General features: G+C 37.7%; 1 protein-coding gene across 3 annotated transcripts in view; it reads right to left on the bottom strand.

Moving 5' to 3' along the window:
* The window catches only part of ZCCHC7 (zinc finger CCHC-type containing 7), a 208,241-nt gene that overhangs the window by 11,896 nt on the left and 173,744 nt on the right, over window positions 1-22,601 (bottom strand). The window lies entirely within an intron of this gene.

A 22,601-nucleotide genomic window follows, 5' to 3' on the forward strand; every position in this document is an offset into this window, starting at 1 on the left:
CAGCAGCAAGCTAAGGATGGGAGGCAGAGGAGCCTGTGAAAGGGACATAAGCCAGAGCTGAGCAGTGCTCTGGTTAAAAAAATAAATAAATAAAATAAATAAATAAAAATTAATTAGTGAGTGCCTAGTACAGTGGACAATGTTTTCAGATATGGCAACTGAGCGTGGGTACAGAGAAAGATCACTGCTCACATCTCTACTGGTGGGCCAGGCATACAGCTCAGGGACAGAGCATATGCATCTAATGGGCCCTGGGCTTGACCCCAAGCACCACTAAGTAAATAAATAAGAGTATTCTGAATACATGACAATTATATGAGACTCAACAAACAACCCCCTCCAATACACACACAAATGCACAGGGAGGGAAGAAGAGATAATACCCAGTGAATGATATACAGACGATTAAAATAGAGGTATGTGAGTCAGAGTCATTGCCTGGTGGTGACTTCGACTGAGTTTCTGGGGAAACCCTCAGTAGATAATTTCTTGTAATAAGAGAAGAAAAGCATTGATGATTGGAAACAACCTTTAACATAAGGCCTAGAGATTGATGGTGGTACACAGTTCTAAGCAAGAGTCAGCTTTCTTTATCCGAGTATATGAAAAACATCTGTAAAGTTGGAGTTGTGTAGGGAAGAAGAAAGAGTGGGAAAAGAGTAAGTTTCAGAGTGGAAAGGAACCAGGTCGCTTAGGATTGTTAAAGTCAGGACGAAGAATGATTATTTAAGCCTATTTTCATCTGCTCTATTGCTACTTTATTGCTCCTGTTCATTAAACATTTTATCCTGCTTTCCATCTTACTGCAATTCAGCCACCAAGTTGCAGACGCTACTATGATTCCATCCTGGCTTCCCTGGGCAGACAAGCTCACCAATGCTTCCTGGAATCTCAACTCTCTAGAGCCCTACCCTACTGGGGACAGACAGAAACAGGATGGGGTATGAATTGACCTGCCAACATCCATGTCCATCGGAGAAGCAATACAAAAGCCAGAATGCCCACCTTCTGCACCCCCAAAATAATTTTGGGCCATACTCCCAAAGGGATAGATAGTGAAGTTTATATATATTTATTTTCCCCTTTGTTGCCCTTTTTTTCTATTGTTGTAATTATTATTGTTGTTGTTATTGATGTCATCGTTGTTAGATAGGACAAAGAGAAATTGAGAGAGGAGGGGGAGACAGAGGGGGAGAGAAAGACAGACACCTACAGACCTGCTTCACTGCCTGTGAAGCAACTCCCCTGCAGGTGGGGAGCTGGGGGCTTGAACCGGGATCCTTACGCCGGTCCTTGTGCTTTGTGGCATGTGCTTAACCTGCTGCACTACTGCCCGACTCCCTAGAGTGAAGTTTCTAATGAAGGAGATGCGACACAGAACTCTGGTGGTGAGAACTATGTAGAATTATACTCCTATTATTTTACAACCTTGTAAATCAATAATAAATCATTAATAAAACAAAGTATTTTAAGTGGCATGTACAGCTAGTCTGAAGTCAATCACAGGTGTTCAATAACAAATTGGTGACTACAAGCAGAAACTATATAACTGAAAGAAATAACCAAAGTAAATGTTCTCTGAAAAACTCACCATGTTTGGGGTGCAGGTAGATAGCATAATGATTATGCAAAGAGATCCTCAAGTAATGGCATGGTGAGGTAGGTGGGCAGAATACAGCTTATTCAGTGGAGTGTGCCCTTACCAAGGCGATGCCCTGGTACCATGGACCACATTATGAATAGTGGAGTGGTAATGCTTTCCCCTTTTTGTAAAATAAAGAAAAAAAACTGGCCTAGGGAGACCACCTGGCCATGGTATCATGCATGAGAGAGACCCTGAATTCCTCAGATCCAGGAGAGAAAAGTAGTGGTGGTGGTGGTGGTGGTGGTGGGGGGGAGACAGAAAAAGAGAAGGAGGAGAAAGGGGATATGGATAAGTAATGGGTATCCGGACTCTAGAACTCTACTTAATTGGTGTACTGATAAAAGTAGGACTTTCCTTAGGAAGGGCTACCTCTATTCCCATGTCAACTCTGGCCTCTCAGAGTCCAGAACCCAGGGAAAGTAGCACAGCACAGCTCTCCAGTGGCTCATTCCTGCCACTTCCTCTCAGAGTAAAGGCCACCTTTACTTAACACTGCCCTAGTGGTCCTGACTTTCGCCCCACCTGTTACACAATAAGTTGCTCTTCTTTGCCTGCTTCGGTACTGGTACCGTTACACTATCAGCTGTTTGAGGGCAAGGATCTTTTAGTTTGCTTTCTACCCTGATGTTGAGAATTTAGAACAAATGTCTGCAAACCGTGGCTGCCAAGTCTTGCCCACGTCCTGTTTTTGTAGAGCCTGCAGGTAAAAACAGCCTATTTTTGGAAAGGTGTCCGCCTCAGCGGTAGAATAGGTGCCCCTCACATACTAGGTTGCAGACTGGACCTCTAGCCCCACTGATGACAACAGTCTTGTAAAACAACAGTTGCTCATCAACAAGGACAGGAGGAGGGACTTTAGAGGGTTGGAGACAAAGTCAAAACAAAACCATCTGACAAAATTCTCTGTAAACCATTCATCCTGGGACCTTAGTCAAGTCTACCTAAATATTCCTTGCCTCTCACTGATTTGTGACGACGTTCTCTATGGCGTCACTGCGACACACCTGTGAACAACATCAGTCAGTCCAATGTGGTCAGGTCAACACTTGTTCAGAATACTTTCCCCAGATAGGCTCCCAGGTGACGCGTACTCCTGGCTTTCTCACTCCCCCCCCCCCCTTCTAGTTTGCTCTCCTTTACTGACTCCCACCCATCTCCCTGTCTTCTCACTGAGAAGCCCTAAGCCTCACAGTCCTTGAGTGGCTTTTCTCCTCTCACCTGAATTCTGATCTAATCTCACAACTCTGCATTCATCTTTACTCTGACCACTCTAAAATTCCTATGCTCAGACTCTTCAAAATATTTTATTTATTGGGGCCGGTGGTGGCACACCTGGTTCAGTGCACGTTACAGTGCGCAAGGACCCAGAATCGAGCCCCCAGTCCCCACCTGCAATGGGAAAGCTTTGCGAGTCGTGAAGTAGGGCTGCAGGTGTCTCTCTCTCTCTCTCTCTCTCCCTATCACCCCCTTCCCTCTCGATATCTGGTTACCTGTATCCAGTAAGTAAAGATAATAACAGTATTTACTCATTTATTGGATAGAGGCAGAGAGAAACTGAGAGGGGAGAGGGAGACAAAGATACCTGCAGCACTGCTTCTCCGCTCATGAAACTTCTCCTTTGCAGAAGGGGTCGGGATCCCTGGCTCCCAATCCCCAGACTTATATTCCTCTATTAGAACCTTTGCCAGGTACCTTGAATTCAGTAGATAAAATCAAACCCTGTCCTCTCCACCCCAAATATGTTCCTCTTTTAAAAAGTATTTATTTGAATGAGAGAGACAGACATGAGCACTACTCAGCTCTAACTTAAGGTGATTCTAGGGATTCAACCTGGGTGCGTAGAGCTTCAGGAACGATAGTATCAATAGCATGCGATCCCCCCAATCATTTCTATCTCATTAATAGCAACTTTACCCCTTATCTACCTATCTATCTATCTATCTATCTATCCATCCATCCATCCATCCATCCATCCATCCATCCATCCATCTGTTTGCTTTAAGCCGAACACCAACACCTGAATTGTCTTTCACGTTTCGTATCTAATCCCTATGCAAAGCTTGCTTATTCTAGTAGCTTAGTCTGGCCACTTAGCCCTCATTTGGATTACTGTAAGAGCCTCCTAACTGGTTTTTCTGTGTCTATTCTGACTTATACTCCCTATTTCAACATAGGTTGATCCTTTAATCATGTAAATCAGATCTTATGAAAAACCTTATGAAAAACCCAAGAGCTTCTAGTTTAACTTCTGAGTATAAGTAAAATGTCCTTATAAAGAGCCTTTACTTCTTTCAAGTGTTGACTCAGATGCCATCTTCCTTAGTAAGACATCCTAGGCCACCCTATCTAAAACTGCTAGCTCCCCTCAATCATGCTCCCTTATCTCATTTTACTAGCTTAAAAACAAAACCCTATGGTATTTATCACACTTGACATACTATTCATACTTTACTTGTTCACTTTGCCTAACTCCCAAACATAGCAAGGAAAATAAGTCCCATGAGGGTAGGAATTCTGTGTGGGTTTGGTTCACTGACACACTCCAAGTGCCAGGAAAGGGTTGGGTTGTAGCAGGAGCTCACTGAGTAGTCCTACATGAGTAATGACAGAATGCATATGAACATGACCCACAACAGAATCAGGAAGGTATCAATAGTGCAGGGACTAGGAACTCAGTCTACAGTTCCAAAGACAAAGAGATCCTTTCATTCATATATATATAATCTTATTTAATTTAATTAATTAATTTATTTGGACAGAGACAGAACTGAGATAGAAAGGGGAGATAGTGAGAGAGAAAGACAGATACCTGCAGCATTTGTGCAGCTTCACCCCTGCAGGAGGGGCCCAGGGACTTGAACCTGGGTCCTTGCACATGTTTAGGTGTGCACGCAATCAGGTGTGCCAACACCCAGTCTTGAGCCTTTTGAAGCATGCTTCATGTTTACCCTTATTTTATTTTATAAGTTATCTCATTCATAAAGCCTGAAATTTAGCCCTACTCCTCATTTATATCCCTGGATGAAGTGCAAACATTTGAATATTCACTCATTTGAATAGTGTCACTAGTTAAAAACTTCCATTATTAATAATAAAAAGCAGCAACAACATTATATTGTGCTATGAAATTCTAAACTGCTCCACAATAATTAATTAGTAAATGACATGACAAACACTATCTACATACCCTCATTCTAATAAACTGCCATGTACTAGGACTTAATAGAATGAAATCAGCCTAGATCTGACCTAATCAGAGAACATTTCTGTATTAGAATACAGTACTGAAAACTCAATAATGATTTCCAGTGGACAAGTTTTCATATTATGATCTAACAAAAATCTTACAGCTATTTAAAGTGTTAGAAATATAAAAATTTGACTCTATACTTCTGCCTTGGAGCATGTCTTTATTTTTAATTAACAGTAAAGGTCCAATTTAAAGTAGGATGTGTCAAATGATTAGCTCTAAGTTCAGGGTTCTATCACACTTGACAGTACTGTGGACACAAAGTTAAAAGCAAGGGGATGGGGAGTCAGGTGGTAGCACAGTGGCTTAAATGCACGTGGGGCAAAGCGCAAGGACCGTCCTAAGAATCCTGGTTCAACCCCCTGGCTCCCCACCTGCAGGGGAGTCGCTTCACAAGCGGTGAAGCAGGTCTGCAGGTGTCTGTCTTTTTCTCCCCCTCTGTCTTCCTCTACTCTCTCCATTTCTCTCTTGTCCTATCCAACAACAACGACATCAATAACAACAACAATAATAACCACAACACTAAACAAGAGCAACCAAAGGGAATAAATAAATATTAAAAAATAAATTACAAAAAAGCAAGGGGATGAAGTTTTCCAGAGCTTTTTTTGTTTGTTTTATTTATTATTGATGTCATTGTTGTTGGATACGACAGAGAAATGGAGGGAAGAAGGGAAGACAGAGGGGGGGAGAGAAAGATAGATACCTGCAGACCTGCTTCATCACTTGTGAAGCAACTCCCCTGCAGATGGGGAGTCGGGGGCTCGAACCAGGGTCCTTACTCCAGTCCTTTCGCTTTGCGCCATCTGTGCTTAACCCATTGCGCTACCGCCCAACTCCTCTCCAGAACTTTAAGTTAAAAACTTAGCTAAAGACATTGACCCAATGGATAGCAAATGAACTATTTATGAGAATAGCTCTTCTTTTATTTTCCTGTTACTGACATTTAAATAATCTATATTTGTAGGGTGATATCTTGGAGATTACTTTACTATCAATATATAGAAGTAATAACCTGGTAGATAGCATTACCTATGAAAGGTCCATCCCATCTGCTATTCTTGCTGAAAGCTTTTCATGCACCAGTAAACTCAGTAAATATCAGAAGATAAAGCATAAGCCTACCACGCCACGGATTTACTCCTAATGTCTCCTCAAAGTGCAGCCCGATGCAACGATTACAAATGATTTTCTTCTAATGTCATTTTACATAACCCTTTTTCTGCATGAGTAGTTAGTGCGGAATGAATGAATGAATGCCATTAAAACAGTTAATCATTATCTGGGACACTGGCCTTACACTCTTCTCTACTAGGAATCTCCATGACAAAAGGCCAAGAGATCAAAATGCCAGAGTTGCCTCAGTGTCCTTTTTCTGATAGTAATTTTTTATGCAAATGAACTTCCTGGGCATCTTCTGTGCCCTTGAGCTGCTGCCTTATCTAAAGTGACTTTGACCCAGTGAGGGCTTGCACCTAGTTGAAGCTCACTACTATATAGGCTATGCAATCAATTTCACTAATTGAAGGCAGTTTCCTACTTTTGTGAACACAAAATGAACTTATTTTTATAATTACATATGCTTAAAAACTAAACTGTTTTTATTTATCAATCCCATTTGTTACACGAACATGCATTAAAAAGCAAACAGGAAGAACTGAAGGTGACCGTTTTTAGGAGCAAATATCACACCGAGTGAAGTACTGAGCTTAACTCTAAGTCTTTCTGAATAAGCCACTCTTGTACTTATGCCTCCCTCCCCTTCAATGGGGGTGAGCGCGAGGAACTAATGGCTTATAGCCGACAGTTAAAATACAGTAGTTGGTACAGTGTAACGTTCCTAAATTTTCCAATTAACACTCTAATCCCTCACCTAGGTTCTTCTCCGCCATCATGTCCCAGGACCTGAACCCTTCCCCCTTGCCCCAGAGTCCTTTACTTTGGTGCAAACCAAACCCAGTCCAAGTTCTCACCTACACCTCATCTTGGATGGAGCTTGAAGAAATCATGTTAAGTGAGACCAGCCAGAAACAGAAGGATGAAGATGGACCTATGTCTCTTTAACAGTTTTCTTATTATGTTTATGTTTGATAACCACATTGTCTTATGCTTTCAAGAATATTTCCAAATCTATTTCTTTTAATAAACTCACTAATAGTGCAAGTTTTCCTCTAATATTCATATCATTAAAAACCCAACCCAAGTAATCAAATAAGACTTCTCAAGCAAATGCCACCCCAAAAGTTTATTAAGCTGAAGTAATCTAATGGCATTTGAACAGAATAAAAGTCTAAACTTAAAATATGCTTTTTGGGTGCTGGGTGGTGGCACAATTGGTTGAGCACACACACGCTCAAGGGCCTCAGACCTCACCTGCAAGCGGGAAACTTTATGAGTGGTGAAGCAGGGCTGTACGTGTCTCTTTTTTGATCTCCTCTCTATATTCCTGTCTCTATCCACAATAAATAAATTAATAAATAAATAAGATTAATATACATACCTTTCCTTTTTAAAAATACTGTTTTTACTTCTTACACTGAAGATGATATGCAGTTTTCTAAGCATTTTACTTGTTTTCATGAAGAAAGGGCAGGGAAAGAAGAAGGAATCCTTCATTTTACAATATAGTAAATAGTGGTTTACATATAGATGCCAACAGAAATGTAACCAGTTCAAGAAAAATTGATTATTATTTTTAAATCTTTTACTTATTTACTTTGGATAGAGACAGAAATTGAGAGGGGAGGAGATAGACAGATAGACAGACTGACTTGCAGCACTGCTTCATCACTTATGAAGCTTATCTCCTGCAGGTGGGCCAGGGGCTTGAGCCTGGGTCTTTGCTCATTGTACTATGTGCACTCTTTTGAGTATGCTACCATCTGGTCCCTAAAATTCTTTTCTATTTTGGAAAAAAAAAAAACCCCAAAAAATACCACATCCGCGATTAAAGTAATCAAAGGGAAAAATTTAAAAGTTGGGCTAACAGTTTTGCAGTGAACTGAACCAAAGCGGAATCTGTGAGGAAGCAAAACTGATGGTCCCTTATGGCCTGAGATGCAATGGCTGCTTCCCCATCCTCTTTAGAGCTCTTCCAGGGTGGGTCCTCATACCTGGAGGCATCTGTTCCCAGCATGGATTTGGACAGTCTTCTGTCTGCATATCACTCTGGCAATATGCACATTACTTCCTCCTCTGAGGAAAATTGGGAGGCATTCTCTCCTCTTCAATTTAAAATCTTGACACTATTTAAAAGCAAAACTTATACCTTATGAAGTTTTAAGATACTTTTTCTCTGTGAAAAAAATTGAATTGTATCCCAGTGGACATCGCTACTAAATCCCCCTACATGCAAAAAACGTCATTAAAAGCAGCATATATAATGACATACTTTTCTGTATGTTAAAACAAAACTATGTCATGTATCCAACAGACCCCCAATCCATCAGGTAATTCCTTAATTAGGCAGATTTTTGAAACATGTATTATGTACACAACAGACCGGAACGTCTCCGTTGGAGCATTTTCTCGTCTATCGGGTGATTACATCATTAAGCCACACATGCTATGTAGAAAAAAAAATCCTTATGAAAATTCATGAAAAAATGTACAGCACATCATTAGTATGCAGCAGATGGGTATGCTTTTGATATTTTCTCTGTTAAAACAAAACAAAACAAAACAAAACAAAACAAAACAAAACAAAACAAAACAAAAACTACATGAACTAATTAGTCCAGGTCATGAAAACATAAGAAAGGTTCCCAACACTGGTGAAAACTGCAAAAAAAAAAAAATGCGTCTCTCATGTCTTAGCTGAGTAATTTGCTTTATTGGAAAATGGATTCTAAAACAGTGTTCATTTGGATTGCAGAGGGGTGGTGTTGCGTTATTGATTTGATATTTCCTATATACATGTAACTTTCTCCCTACCCCTCTTCTGAATACACCTAAGTCCTACAAATCAATGGGCTGAAGGTTATAACTGACTAGTGATAAGACTGTTAACTACTCAAGCCCTCACATAGCTGTGCATCTGCAGACTGACTCAGAGGTAACCCAGAGGGTTAGGGACTGCATGAGTGTATCTTTTTCACTAAGTGAAAATACTGTGTTACAGTAAGATGAATAGAGGCAAGCTGTTGGTATAAATTACTGGTGTAACTCCTAACATATATTCCACAACATTAGGGGTAGGCAAAAACTAAAAGATATTATTTTTGAAGACTTAAGCCAAAGAAGCTGTCAGTCTTATTAATTTATGTGTTTTTTTATGTAAATAAAACCCACCTCCCCACAAGGCCTCAAAAGCAAAAATGAGAAACCTCTGTAAGCAGAGCACAATGAACATATGAGAGACACTAAGGGCCACAGTGACTCATTCCCTGAATGCTTCAAATCGTCACGGCTTAAAATGCATCCCAATTTTCTCCAAAGGTAGAGGTTTTTATCCACTGGGCCATAGCTAATTTTACATGGAATGCAAAAATGTTAGTGTAAGTTTAATTTACCAAACCCTATTTAAATATTTCCAGTGTAGCTCTCAAACTGCAGAGCTATCCCTCCGTCTATTTTAATTTTAAAGTAAGTTAGCAAAGGCTTCTTTCTTAATCCCCAGAGACTACCTACATAGTGACACAAACGCACAAATTTATGACAGCAACATAAATGCTCTTCTGAAGTAATGTGCAACATTAAGTGAAAATCGTTTCCTGGAAAGATATTATAGGTATCTATATTTTATTTGCCATCTTAAACATATCTGGGTCTTTATGGCCTTATTTTAAAAATGTATTTCCTTTTTATATTTCCTGGTGCAAATGGACTGCATAAATAAGCAATGTGCTATGAGGCTTCAGACCAGCCGATAAAACCTTTCAATTTTCATGCCAGCTTCTTCTTTTGTAATTCAAATCCGCCTGGAAACTGGCAGCTCTGAAAACTGAAACAAGCACTGCCACAAATACCTTGTAATGCTATCGACCTTGTCTGCCCATGCAGTGAGAAAGGGGGATGCGTATGTGTCTGCAGCCATCCAGATAACACAACTCATTTTTTTTGGGGGGTGGGGTGGGGTAGGGATAACAGAAGCCAGCCCCAGACTGTGCACCAAAAGCAGTCATTACCAGGAGCGCTGGAGAATAAGTCTCTTCAAAATACACAGTGCATTTAAAAACCATATATGAAGCTGAGCCACTGCTGTCATTACCAATTTTAATTTAGCTCCTCCTTCAGTTTGCCAGTCAGATAAACTCTTCAGTGCTGTTTTTTAATCTATTTGCCACATTTTATGTTTAGATTATAGTAATATGGGCAGAAGAAGGAATCACTTTTAGGGGAAATAAAGAAATAGATCCGCTTATCGGCACCCATCAGAAAGTTCATTAATCAGCCTGGCTTTGTGCCCTCTAAATTGAAAGGTTAAATAATCCTCTCAGGAATATTTCTCGGCCCCTCCACCAATTGTCCGGAGAGGAGCTGCCATTCATAGCAAGCGGGATCAGTGACAGGGTATCTTACCACTGTTTGGACTCCAAACAATGATGGACAAATGGTCTGGTTTACAAAGAACCTTTTAGTACATGGATGGAAAAGATCCACAAGCTTTGATGCAAGGTGGAGGGGTGAGGAGGGTGTGGAGACTGTATGTGTGTGTGGGGGGATGGGGCAGAAAAGAACACATACGTATGTGCATCCACGGATCTTTCATCTGAATGTTACTGGAGTGGACTCTAAAACACACAAACCACATTTTTCATCTTTTGACCACACAAAGTGCTTAACATATTCATAGCTGCTTATATACTTTGCATACAACTGTACAGTGACCACTGCTGGATAGCTGTAAAATAAACTTACAGTTTTACTGTATTTATCAGCTAGTACATAGATGGCCCAAATAAACTCCAAGATCTTCATTTTTATAATAACTCGGCATGACCTGCAACATACAGCAACAGCGTTCCTCTTACCCACACCCCAATTTTGCTTAGCCCAGGGAAATATACTTAGCCATCAGTCACAAATGGAATTCCACAGCTATAAAGGACCTATTTTTCTGCTTTTAGAATACATCCCATCTTTGTACCTGCTTGTCTTAAAATATGGAACAAATAGGAATGCTTTTTGAAAGAACAGAAACACATGCACTGAAGAAAGGTTTGATTTTGTCTTTTTGGGTGGACCTACAACCGAATATGAGAGTCTGCAATGCAACTGACCAAACTCTCAATACTCAGTGTTTTGCTGTAAAAGCAGCCTGGTTTCTGGCATCAGTTATGTGAAGGCATGAAGCAGTTTCACCTGAAGTGCAAAAAACTGATATGCTGTTTTGTTTTATTCGTCACCTGATTAACATAAATCCCCTTTCTTAAGCAGAAAGTATATATATATATATAATTTTATTTGTATATGCTAACTATATTCAGATGACATTAAGGTTATTAAAGAATACATATTTACTTAGTATGCATATTTCAAAATCATATCAGTATATTCATTATCACATAAAATATTTTATAGGGTACATATTTTTATATTAAAAGAGGCAGTAACCTTAACATTTCTGTTATCTACTTTTTAAAAAATATCTTTATGATGATTTTAGGCAAATTAAAGAAATAATTCAAGTTTGCTATGATTAGAAAGAAATTGCCTACATTTATAGAAAGCACAAATAATTAGAAAATAAAACCTGAAGGGAATTGGGCGGTAGCGCAGCGGGTTAAGCGCACGTGGTGCAAAGCACAAGGACTGGCGTAAGGATCCTGGTTTGAGTCCCCGGCTCCCTACCTGCAGGGGAGGACCTCCCCCCATCTCTGTCTTCCCCTCTTCTCTCCATTTCTCTGTCTTATCCAACAACGATGACATCAGTAACAGCAACAATGATAATTATAACAACAATGAAAAACAACAAGGGCAACAAAAGGGAAAATAAATAAATGTAAAAAAAATAAAAACTGAAGTGAATAATTTTGTTAACAAGTCACAGCATTTTACTTTCAGTGAGTATTAGAAGGAAACAATTATAGGGAGATACAGAGATCATTATGGATCTCCTCATTTTATTTATTTCTTATGCCTTAGGGTCATTACTGGGGCTCGGTGCTGGCACTATGAATCCATTGCTCCTCGTGGCCACCCCCCCTTTTAATTGGATAGGAACAGAGAGAACTTGAGAGAGGAGAGAGAGACAGAGAGGGAAAGACACCTGCAAATCTGCTTCACCGCTTGTGAAGTGACCTGCCCCCCTGCAGGAAAGGAGCTGGAGGCTCAAACTGGAATCCTTGTGCAGGTCCTTGCACTTCGTACTATGTGCTCTTAACTTGGTGTGCTACCACCTGGCCCCCTTGGGTCTCCTCATTTCAGACAAATTAATCACCTAAAAGACATTAAAATAATCTGAGCTTGGGCTAATAGTCAGAGACCATACCTACAGGTGTAGGGAGTCTATAGATTTGCTATTTTGAGGTTAAGGTAGTATTTAACATTATGTGCCAGGTACTGTGTCAAGTACTTTATATCTCTCACTTCATTAGATACAACCTTTTTATAAAAGGTTTTAGATGAGGTGAAGCTTAGAAGTATTTTTTTTTTATTTGAGAAAGGATAAATTAACAAATCCATAGGGTAGGAGGGGTACAACTCCACACAATTCCCACCACCCAATCTCCATATCCTACCCCCTCCCCTGAAGTTAGGTATTTTTATTAGGTCTGCCCATATGTTAAGTGAAAGAGCCAATATTTGAACCTATGTGATCCTAAAGATAGCCTTCTTATGCCTATATCAAAATATATTTTAAAACTTTCCCTATTTATATCCTTCTAACTATGTGCATATTTCTAATTAGTTCAATTTTTTTCTAAGGGTTTAAGTAAAATGGAGAAAAAAATGTAGTACTATAAACGAAGGAATTCAAGAGAGATCCAAGAAAGATAAAAACAAGCGCAAACATCCAAGATCTTATTGTATAAACAAAGTTAAGGAATAATCCATAATTTAGTTCCTTTAATTAAAAAAGCAATGTAGGGCCAATCCACAAATACAAGAAACGATATTTATGAGAAATGAGTATTTACAAACATGGATATATTATCAAACTATGAAGATAACTTTATATTCTAAAGACTCAGTTATATATGATTTTTGAAAAAAGAAATAAAAATAACAATAATGATAGTTTTATTATCAATTGCTCCATACATGTATATTCTTTTTACAAAGCTAGTATGGTTTACAATTTTTTCCACTGAATAATACTTGTATTATTACTATTTTTAGATAGAGACAGAGAAGGCACAGAGGGAGTCAAGACACAGCACCAACGAATGCTTTGACATAGTGGGGGCTGGGATTGAACCAGGGCTGAGCACATGGCAAAGCAGTGCAGAATCCAAGCGAGTTTTATTGCTGACGTGAATACTTGTCTTTGAAATATGACTTACAATTTTTTTTAAAATCTAAGTGTATTGGTATAGCAATTACAAATTATAATATGATCCAAATTATAGAATTTGTAAATCCAAATACATTAATAACTTTTTTAAAATTTATTTTATTTATTTATTCCCTTTTGGTTGCCCTTGTTGTTTTATTGTTGCAGTTATTATTGTTGTTGTCGTTGTTGGATAGGACAGAGAGAAATGGAGAGAGGAGGGGAAGACAGAGGGGGAGAGAAAGACAGACACCTGCAGATCTGCTTCACCGCCTGTGAAGCGACTCCCCTGCAGGTGGGGAGCCGGGGTTCGAACCAGGATCCTTATGCCGGTCCTTATGCTTTGCGCCACCTGCACTTAATCCGCTGCGCTACAGCCCGACTCCCACATTAATAACTTTTTGTTGTTGTTGTTAAATGCTGTCCAAACACATAGCATTTTCTTTTTTTCATAATTGTAGCTTCACTGCTCCAGGCTTTCAGACAGAAAGACAGAGACAGAGAGGGAGAATGGGGAAATGCCACAGCGCTAAAGTTTCTCCCAACAGGGTGGGAACTGGATTCGAATCTAGATTGTGTGCATGGCAGAACAGGTGCACATAGCATTTTCTCAAAATACTTTAGGACTTCTAAAAAGCAAGCTGTTGGTTTTGTAGGAACACTGTTGAGCTCAAACAGTGGGAAGAAAATAAAGAATAAAAATGTAACTCATGACCTGGCATGAGGAATCAAATGGCTAATAAATTTTAAGTCTAAGATTGCATTGTTCTTATCAGTAACTAACTTCTTCTAGTCATTTCAGAAATTTTGTGTTTGTAACCTTAATCTTAATTTAACTTAAATTTATGGCTGTAGTTTATACTAGAAAATGTAATACCGGGAGTCGGGCGGTAGCACAGCGGGTTAAACGTGCGTGGTGCGAAGCGCAAAGACCGGTATAAGGATCCAGGTTCGAGTCCCTGACTCCCCACCTGCAGGGGAGTTGCTCCACAGGCGGTGAAGCAGGTCTGCAGGTGTCTTTTTCTCCCCCTCTGTCTTCCCCTCCATGCCTCCATTTCTCTCTGTCCTATCCAACAACGACGACATCAATAATAACTACAATAATAAAAACAACAAGGACAACAAAAGGGAATAAATAAATAGAAAATGTAATACCAGTTCAGAGAGATTATTCATGTCAACAAGTGGTACTATGAGAAGCCTTTTTCTTTCTTTTTTTTAAATATTTATTTTCCGTTTTGTTGCTCTTTTTTTTTAATTGTAGTTATTGTTGTTATTGATGTCGTTGTTGGAAAGGACAGAGAGAAATGGGAGAAGGGAGGGGGAGACAGAGAGGGGGAGAGAAAGACAGACACCTACAGACCTGCTTCACCGCCTGTGAAGCGATGGCCCTGCAGGTGGGGAGCCGGGGGCTCAAACCGGGATCCTTATGCTGGTGGTGCTTGAGCTTTGTACCACCAGCGCTTAGCTCATTGCGCTACAGCCTGACTCCTGAGAAGCCTTTTTCTGTAGATTATCCAAATGACTGACTAAAATGCTTAAAGGGTGTGGTTGACCATGACCATGAGTAACTATGTGATTCCTAACACCTACGACCTGTTGGGAATTACTGTGATCTACCATGCCGTTCCATGCATGTCTACCAGAAGGGATGGTGTGTCCAATAACGCCACCGGCCCCATATTCTTCACTTGCACTTTTGCACCGTAATGTCCAGAGAAGATTACGGAAAGCTCAATCATCTGGAATATCCTTAAGAAGTGACATAAAAAGTAAACACTCAAAGATGCTAAAAATATTCCACATTAATACTTCTGTTTTTAAAAAATATTTATTTATTTATTCCCCTTTGTGGCCCTTGTTGTTTTGTAGTTGTAGTTATTATTGATGATGTTATTGTTGGATAGGACAGAGAGAAATGGAGAGAGGAGAGGAAGACAGAGAGGGGGAGAGAAAGACAGACACCTGCAGACCTGCTTCACTGCCTGTGAAGCAACTCCCCTGCAGGTGGGGAGCCGGGGGCTTGAACTGGGATCCTTACATTGGTACTCCTGCTACGCGCCATGTGCGCTTAACCCACTGCGCTACTGCCCGACTCCCTAATACTTCTTTGTTTTTATATATAGTTAACAAGACAAGTTTTAGGCATAACTTAGCATTATAGTTTTTAAACTACAGTTTACTATATATGAAATATAGTGCAATTCTCAATAACTGTCATCCTAATTGGACATTAATTAAAATTATAGAGCATCCAGTAAAAGATCAATGCTGGCTTCTTTCAGTCTGTATGTCTAATGTATTACTTTTAAGAAAATATTTTTAGGGGAGGTAGGCGGTAGCGCAGCGGTTAAGTGCAGGTGGTAGAAAGCACAAGGACCGGCGTAAGGATCCCGGTTCAAGCCCTCGGCTCCCCACCTGCAGGGGAGTTGCTTCACAGGTGGTGAAGGTGTCTGTCTTTCTCTCCCCCTCCTGTCTGCAGGTGTCTGTCTTTCTCTCCCCCTCCTCTCTCCATTTCTCTCTGTCCTACCCAACACTGACGACATCAATAACAACAACAATAATAACTACAACAATAAAACAAGGGCAACAAAAAGGGAAAATGAATAAATATTTTTTAAAAATTAAAAAAAGAAAATATTTTTAAAATGTGTTATATAAAAAATTATAATAACATACTCCTGTTTTTGGAGGGGGTTTCACTGCTTAGGGTTGACTTTTTCAGGTAGAGATAGAGAAAAAAAAAAAACAAACCACTGCAACCAAAATATCCTTCAGTGTAGTAGGGGGCCAGGTCACACAGATGGCAAAGAAACACACTATCCAGGTGACTATTTTGCTGGCCCCTACAGTAAAATTAAAAACACTTAAAAACTTGTGTGGTCTGGGAGGTGGTGCAGTGGATAAAGTGTTGGACTCTCGACACTGTATGGGGTCCTGAGTTCCATTCCCAGCAGCACATATACCGAAGTGATAGCTGGTTCTTTCTCTCTCCTCTTATCCCTCTCACTAATAAATAAATAAAATATTTAAAAAATACTTGAGAAATTGGACCATATTAACTAATTATACATATTTTATGAGTAAAGGTGAATACATACTGAGGGAAGAGAGAAAGGGGTAGTGGAAGCTCCAAATGTCATTTCTCACCACTCATCACACTCAGGAGACAGTTTTTTTTGTGTCAAATACAGAAAAAAATGAAGTTATTTATTATTCTAGAGCTTCAGATCAGATCCAACCAGCTTACTATTGAGCAATACACAACTGCTACACTCATGATGATGGGGCTATGATATTAAAGATATTTAGAAGATAGCAAAAAACATGCATGTACTAAACATTTCCTAACTGTATGGCTTCTGTGTGGTTTTAATTGCTCAATATCCAAGACATTTAATTCTACAGAACTGTTATCAATAAAACACTTGTGGTTCAAGCCCCGGCTCCCCACTAGCAGGGGAGTCGCTTCACAGGCGGTGAAGCAGATCTGCAGGTGTCTCTCTTCCTCTCTATCTCCCCCTTCTCTCTCAATTTCTCTGTCTTTATCCAATAACAAATAAATAAAATTTTTTAAAAAAATGCAGATACTATTAAAAAGACACTTGCTATTTAAGTATATTAACACACAAAAAGAAACTATTCTATGCCATATTGACTTCTCACCTAATACAAACTGCTTTAAAATACTGAAACATCAGAAAAGTTGGCTATTCGGGAGTCGGGCGGTAGCACAGCGGGTTAAGCGCAGGTGGCGCAAAGCACAAGGACCGGCATAAGGATCCTGGTTCGAACCCCGGCTCCCCACCTGCAGGGGAGTCGCTTCACAGGCGGTGAAGCAGGTCTGCAGGTGTCTGTCTGTCTCTCCTCCTCTCTGTCTTCCCCTCTCTCTCCATTTCTCTCTGTCCTATCCAACAACGACGACATCAATAATAACTACAACAATAAAACAACAAGGGCAACAAAAGGGAATAAATAAATAAAATATAAAAAAAAAAAAACTCTAAAAAAAAAAGAAAAGTTGGCTATTCTCCGACAAAGATGACATCTAGTTATTTCTTTAAAAAGAAAATATTTCTAAAGGTTTTCCCATTGTTTCAACAAACTGAAATAAATTATATCCAAAGTTTGTTCTGTTCCTACTCAAAAGTATGTATACTTATGTCTAGATGGCTCAGAAAATATTATGAGAAGAAAAATAACAAATCTATTTAATTCATAATGTTGCTTTTTTCCTGTCCCATTACAGAAGCTTTAGAAAATTACTTTTTTTGATGATTTGGAAAATTATGTTTATTTTTACATGAATCTCATCTATTGCAATTGATAATTCCAGGTTTCATTTACTTTGAAATTGCATTTTCCAATTGCTTCCAACAATAAATTCTGGAAGAATGTGGCCCAACATGCCAGTGAACAAAAGATTAAAAAAAAAAAAAAAAAAGCTGACCTACTCAGTAAATGTAGCAGTTTTCTTTATACTAAATTAAGGAATTACTAGCAAAATTCTGGCACTAAATTCTAAGAACATGCAGAGTATTTAAAAACAAAAATATTCACATATATTTTCCATTAGAAAAAAACTTAAAGGTTTGGGCATTGTCTAAATCTATTTCTACCACTGCTATTATAGACAAAATATTAGCAAATAATCCATTAATGCTTACTCAGAAAATTCTTTTTATTTCTGATACCAATTAACTGGAAATAGCATATCTTATATATATTTTGTAGTGCCACACTGGAAAGATGGCCTTGAGATACTACAAAATAGTCATGTATTTTCTGAGTAATCATACATGGTTACATTCATCTCAGCACCAAAAATATTTTTTACCGAAAATCAACCTCCTAAAAACTAGAAAGAGATATAATATTTTAATTATAATATCAAGTAAAACTTGGTCAATCAAAACACTGACATAACAATAGCATATACAGAGGAAAAAAGCCTACACTAAAAAAAGAGTACTCTTGGTTCTTGAGGAAGCTGGTAAAGTGAATTCAACTACAAGCGTACACAACTCTATTGTGTAGTTATTTAACATGTCAAAATACCATACGTCAACAGACACACACACATACACACCTCTATCCCTTGATATTTACTCTGTGTAGACTGGATTCTTAGGGTTCTGCAGGTTTTTTTTTTATGCAACCAAGAACTTCCAGAAAGAAATGTTGGATTTTCAATATACATTCAACTCAGAGAAAAAGGAATGCCTTTTTCTATGAAAAGATTTTGGCCTGAGGCTTTCTGAAACTTTTATTTCTCATTTTATTTTTTTAAAGTTCTATTTTAGTTTCAGGCAGTTAGAAAATTATCACTCGGGAGTCGGGCTGTAGCGCAGCAGGTTAAGCGCAGGTGGCGCAAAGCACAAGGACCGGCATAAGGATCCCGGTTTGAACCCCGGCTCCCCACCTGCAGGGGAGTCGCTTCACAGGCGGTGAAGCAGGTCTGCAGGTGTCTATCTTTCTCTCCTCCTCTCTGTCTTCCCCTCCTCTCTCCATTTCTCTCTGTCCTATCCAACAACGACGATAACAACAATAATAACTACAACAATAGAACAACAAGGGCAACAAAAGGGAATAAATAAATAAAATAAATATTTAAAAAAAAAAGAAAATTATCACTCATCTACCTTATAACACAATTCCCAAATAAGGAGTTCTGCAAACCCTTATAGCCTTACAACAAAGACTTCTGTAAAGCCTTACAACCAAAATTCACTTTCTTTTGGACAATTTAAATATTTTAACACTTAGGTTTAACTATTTAGTGGTACAGTATAGGATTCATGTACAATCCACATTTCCATATTATGAAAACTCAGAAAACACATTCCTCAATTGATGTTTCTAAGTAACGAGAAAAACAGTGACAAAGTGAAGTAATACTGTTAATTATGGTGCATAAGATACATTGTGCCATTCAGTGTGTTCAGATATAACTATTGATTGACTACTAGTAAACACAAGCCTTTCATGACTAAAATAACAGGGAAGGAAATGACACCTTCCTGTTTCCATGACAGCATGAGTTTAATTTTCTGAGGTACAAATTTTAGGAATTCCAAACAGTAAGTATGTTTTAAGAAAATGCTTAAATGTAATTTCCCCAAAAGTTAACATTTGCTTTCAGATTAAAAACAAAAGTAAGTTGTAAGACATTTTAACAATGCTACAAAGACATCCAAGTAGAAAATTAAATATAAAAGATGCATTGTCCTTTATGGATCTTAACACACATAGTACCCAAACAGTAAACCTTTGGTTACTTTTATAAGTAAGAAGATTAAAAACAAGATTACCAAAATGTTCAAAGCATGTCAAATTATAGCTTCTACTAGTTAAAAATTCTTTTGGTTGTGAAACTCTGTTGGTGGCCATTTTGGCCTAGGATTTTTAATATAAATGAGACTAGAAATGACAGGGAGTGGGGGAAGGGACTTTCCTTCTTGAATAGCTAAAGTGGAAAATTTTATCTAGAATGAGTTATTTGAAAGATTAAAAAAATATATTCAAAATTGGGCTTTACCAAAAAAAAAAACAACCAGAAAATATAATGGAAATTAAAATATAAGACCAACGCTATGCTATTAAAGACTCAAAAAACTTTCTCTACATTTTTTAATAGAAATACATGAATAATTTGGGAAAGTTACTTCTTTGCTAAAGAAAAGCCACATCTTTTTTCCATTAAGGTCTAATTACTGTAAAGGTCTAATTACTGATAACTGAAAACTATTCATTTATAACAACTATTCATTTATAACAACTGTTCATTTATAACTATTCATTTATAACAACAACAAAAAAACACATCAAGAACATGTATAACCAAATAGTTACACATGTATAAACACTAATTTATATATTTATAGAGAACTTCTCTTTTGACATACACACATATACTGCTATAATTATATAAGACTACACTTATGGTTATATAGTCTTAGAATTTTATTTCATGGACTCTTTAGAACAATGGTCTTAATTTTTAATAACATAATGAAGTGTAGTCAAATTTGGTTATGAAATTATCCTATTCAGATACAAATTGTTAAGGAAGCTTTATTTGATCTCTCATGAAAATAGTGAACCTTCTTACTTCAGAATGTGTTTCAAGGAAATTTTTAATGGAATATTTCACAAGTCCATTTATACTATCAACTTCTCTCCTTTCTTACACATTTGAGGGTAGTATTTTATTTAACCTATAGACAATTAAAAAAGAAAAGACAAGGACAGATTGATTCCTGGGCACACTTTAAATTGTATTAACTAAAATCTAAAATATAAGTTGTTTTACTCTGTAAATTACATTTTGCTCTTAACTGATTTGAGGTTAAAGATAAACGCCTGAAAAGTTCTCAAATGTAATAAACACATCCGAACTACACATCAAATTCCTCCCACGAAGCAGTTCATTTGGGTAGGAAATGGATATTTATAGTTAGAAAAAACAAATCCATCGATGATTAAGTGCTGAAATTGCCAAAGTTTTAAGATGACTGATGTAAATGAATATGTAGTGGGAATTCTAAGCTAGGCTTCATTACTTGGCCACTGCTCTGAATGACGCTCCATTCACGTGTGCCGCTACTAGGAGTCAATAGATGGCAGTCCATCGCCTAGTAAGAGAGCTGAAGATGGCTACCTTCACCATGCCTCTCCCTTTTATTCAAGATTAAATATTACTTAGTAGTGCGTATTTGGGCATTGTCTATCAACATAATCATTCAGCTATTTTATTTTAGGTGAATTGGCACATGTGTACAACAGTTGAGAAATATTTAACCCGTTTTGCACTTACATATGCACAGTAAAGTAATTCTTAATTTGAGAATTATGAATTGTGATAGTCATTTCAATAATACTCTGAAAAATTCATCAATATTCCACATTGAGATAAATGAATTTTTCAAGATGATTTAGACACTTGAGATAGATTCTAATTTCTCAAAAAGCAAGCTCATTTTGCCTTTATTTCTAATTATTCTTTATTCTGTAATATCAAACAAATCTTAAAGTACTTCTGTGACACCAAATACCAATTTCTTTTCTCCTATTTGAGCAGACATGAACACAAGTACAAATAATGAGAGTTAGCTTTAAAATATCAATAGTACTTTTACATTTCAAGTCTTCAAGATTGTCATTCTTCAACTTGAAGTAAAGCGAAAGAAAATGTAATAGAAAAGCAACATATTGACAAATTCACCAGGTTATTAATGAGAAATTGCTAGACAGTTAAGAGTGGTAGTGATCCAATCAAGTTTAAACTGTAAGGACTTCACCATACTATTTTAGAAAAAAGAAAGATATTTACTGTATAAGCAAACCATGTATTCAAATGAATACACATATATAACATATATGTAATATGTGTGTGTACATGTATAACACTAAAGATTTTAAGAAGACTCAGATTTTTTTTTTTTGGGGGGGTGTCTTTGAGGAATATCTGAAGAGTTATACCTTTCTACTGAGAATCTTTAAATTAACAGTGATAACAAAACAGTAACAAACCATTTGCTAGTATTCCTTGAATCCTGAGCCTGTGATAGACATGTATAAAAACTCTGCCCTTCCTATTTTTGCTATATTCCTGTAAAACCTTTATAATACGTTAAATACAAGGAATAGTTTTTTTTGTTACATTACATACCTACATAATTAAAAGATCAATTTCCATTGTTGTTTCTTACTCAGCCAAATACTTAATATATTAAAATAAATGACAAGACTGGCAAATTACTGAAATCATTAAAGATGAATATTTAAACTGAGCAACAGCTAGTTGTTTCTTCAGTAAACTATTTTCTGCATCTACTTACGTCCAAAAATCACAATAACTTGTGATATAAAAAAGATATATAAGTAACTTGGTTATAAAAAAGATATGCATATACTTTGAGTAAATCAAGAGGGGCTGAAGGATGTGACAGCTGAATCATTAGTGTATGAAATATACACTAATCTTTTGCTAGCTTCATTAAAGGATGTGCACAAATTTAAGTAAGGTCAAAAATGACAATGGAAGATACTGTGGCTTGTATGCTTGTGGACCACAGACAATACAACATTTATTAAAACTCTGTCTTACTGTTATTTTTGTGACCCTTCACAAACTTTCCCCTGCTGACTTATTGAGTGCAGTCTGGACAGACTTGAGAGAAGCCATGATGTGATCATTAAGTGATGTGAATAATAATAAAAAATATTTTAAGAACAAGAAAAGAAAGGATAGGGTAGTGGGCAGTGGA

The sequence above is a fragment of the Erinaceus europaeus genome, chromosome 10 (assembly GCF_950295315.1).
Source record: "Erinaceus europaeus chromosome 10, mEriEur2.1, whole genome shotgun sequence".
In the NCBI taxonomy this organism is placed as follows: Eukaryota; Metazoa; Chordata; class Mammalia; order Eulipotyphla; family Erinaceidae; genus Erinaceus; species Erinaceus europaeus.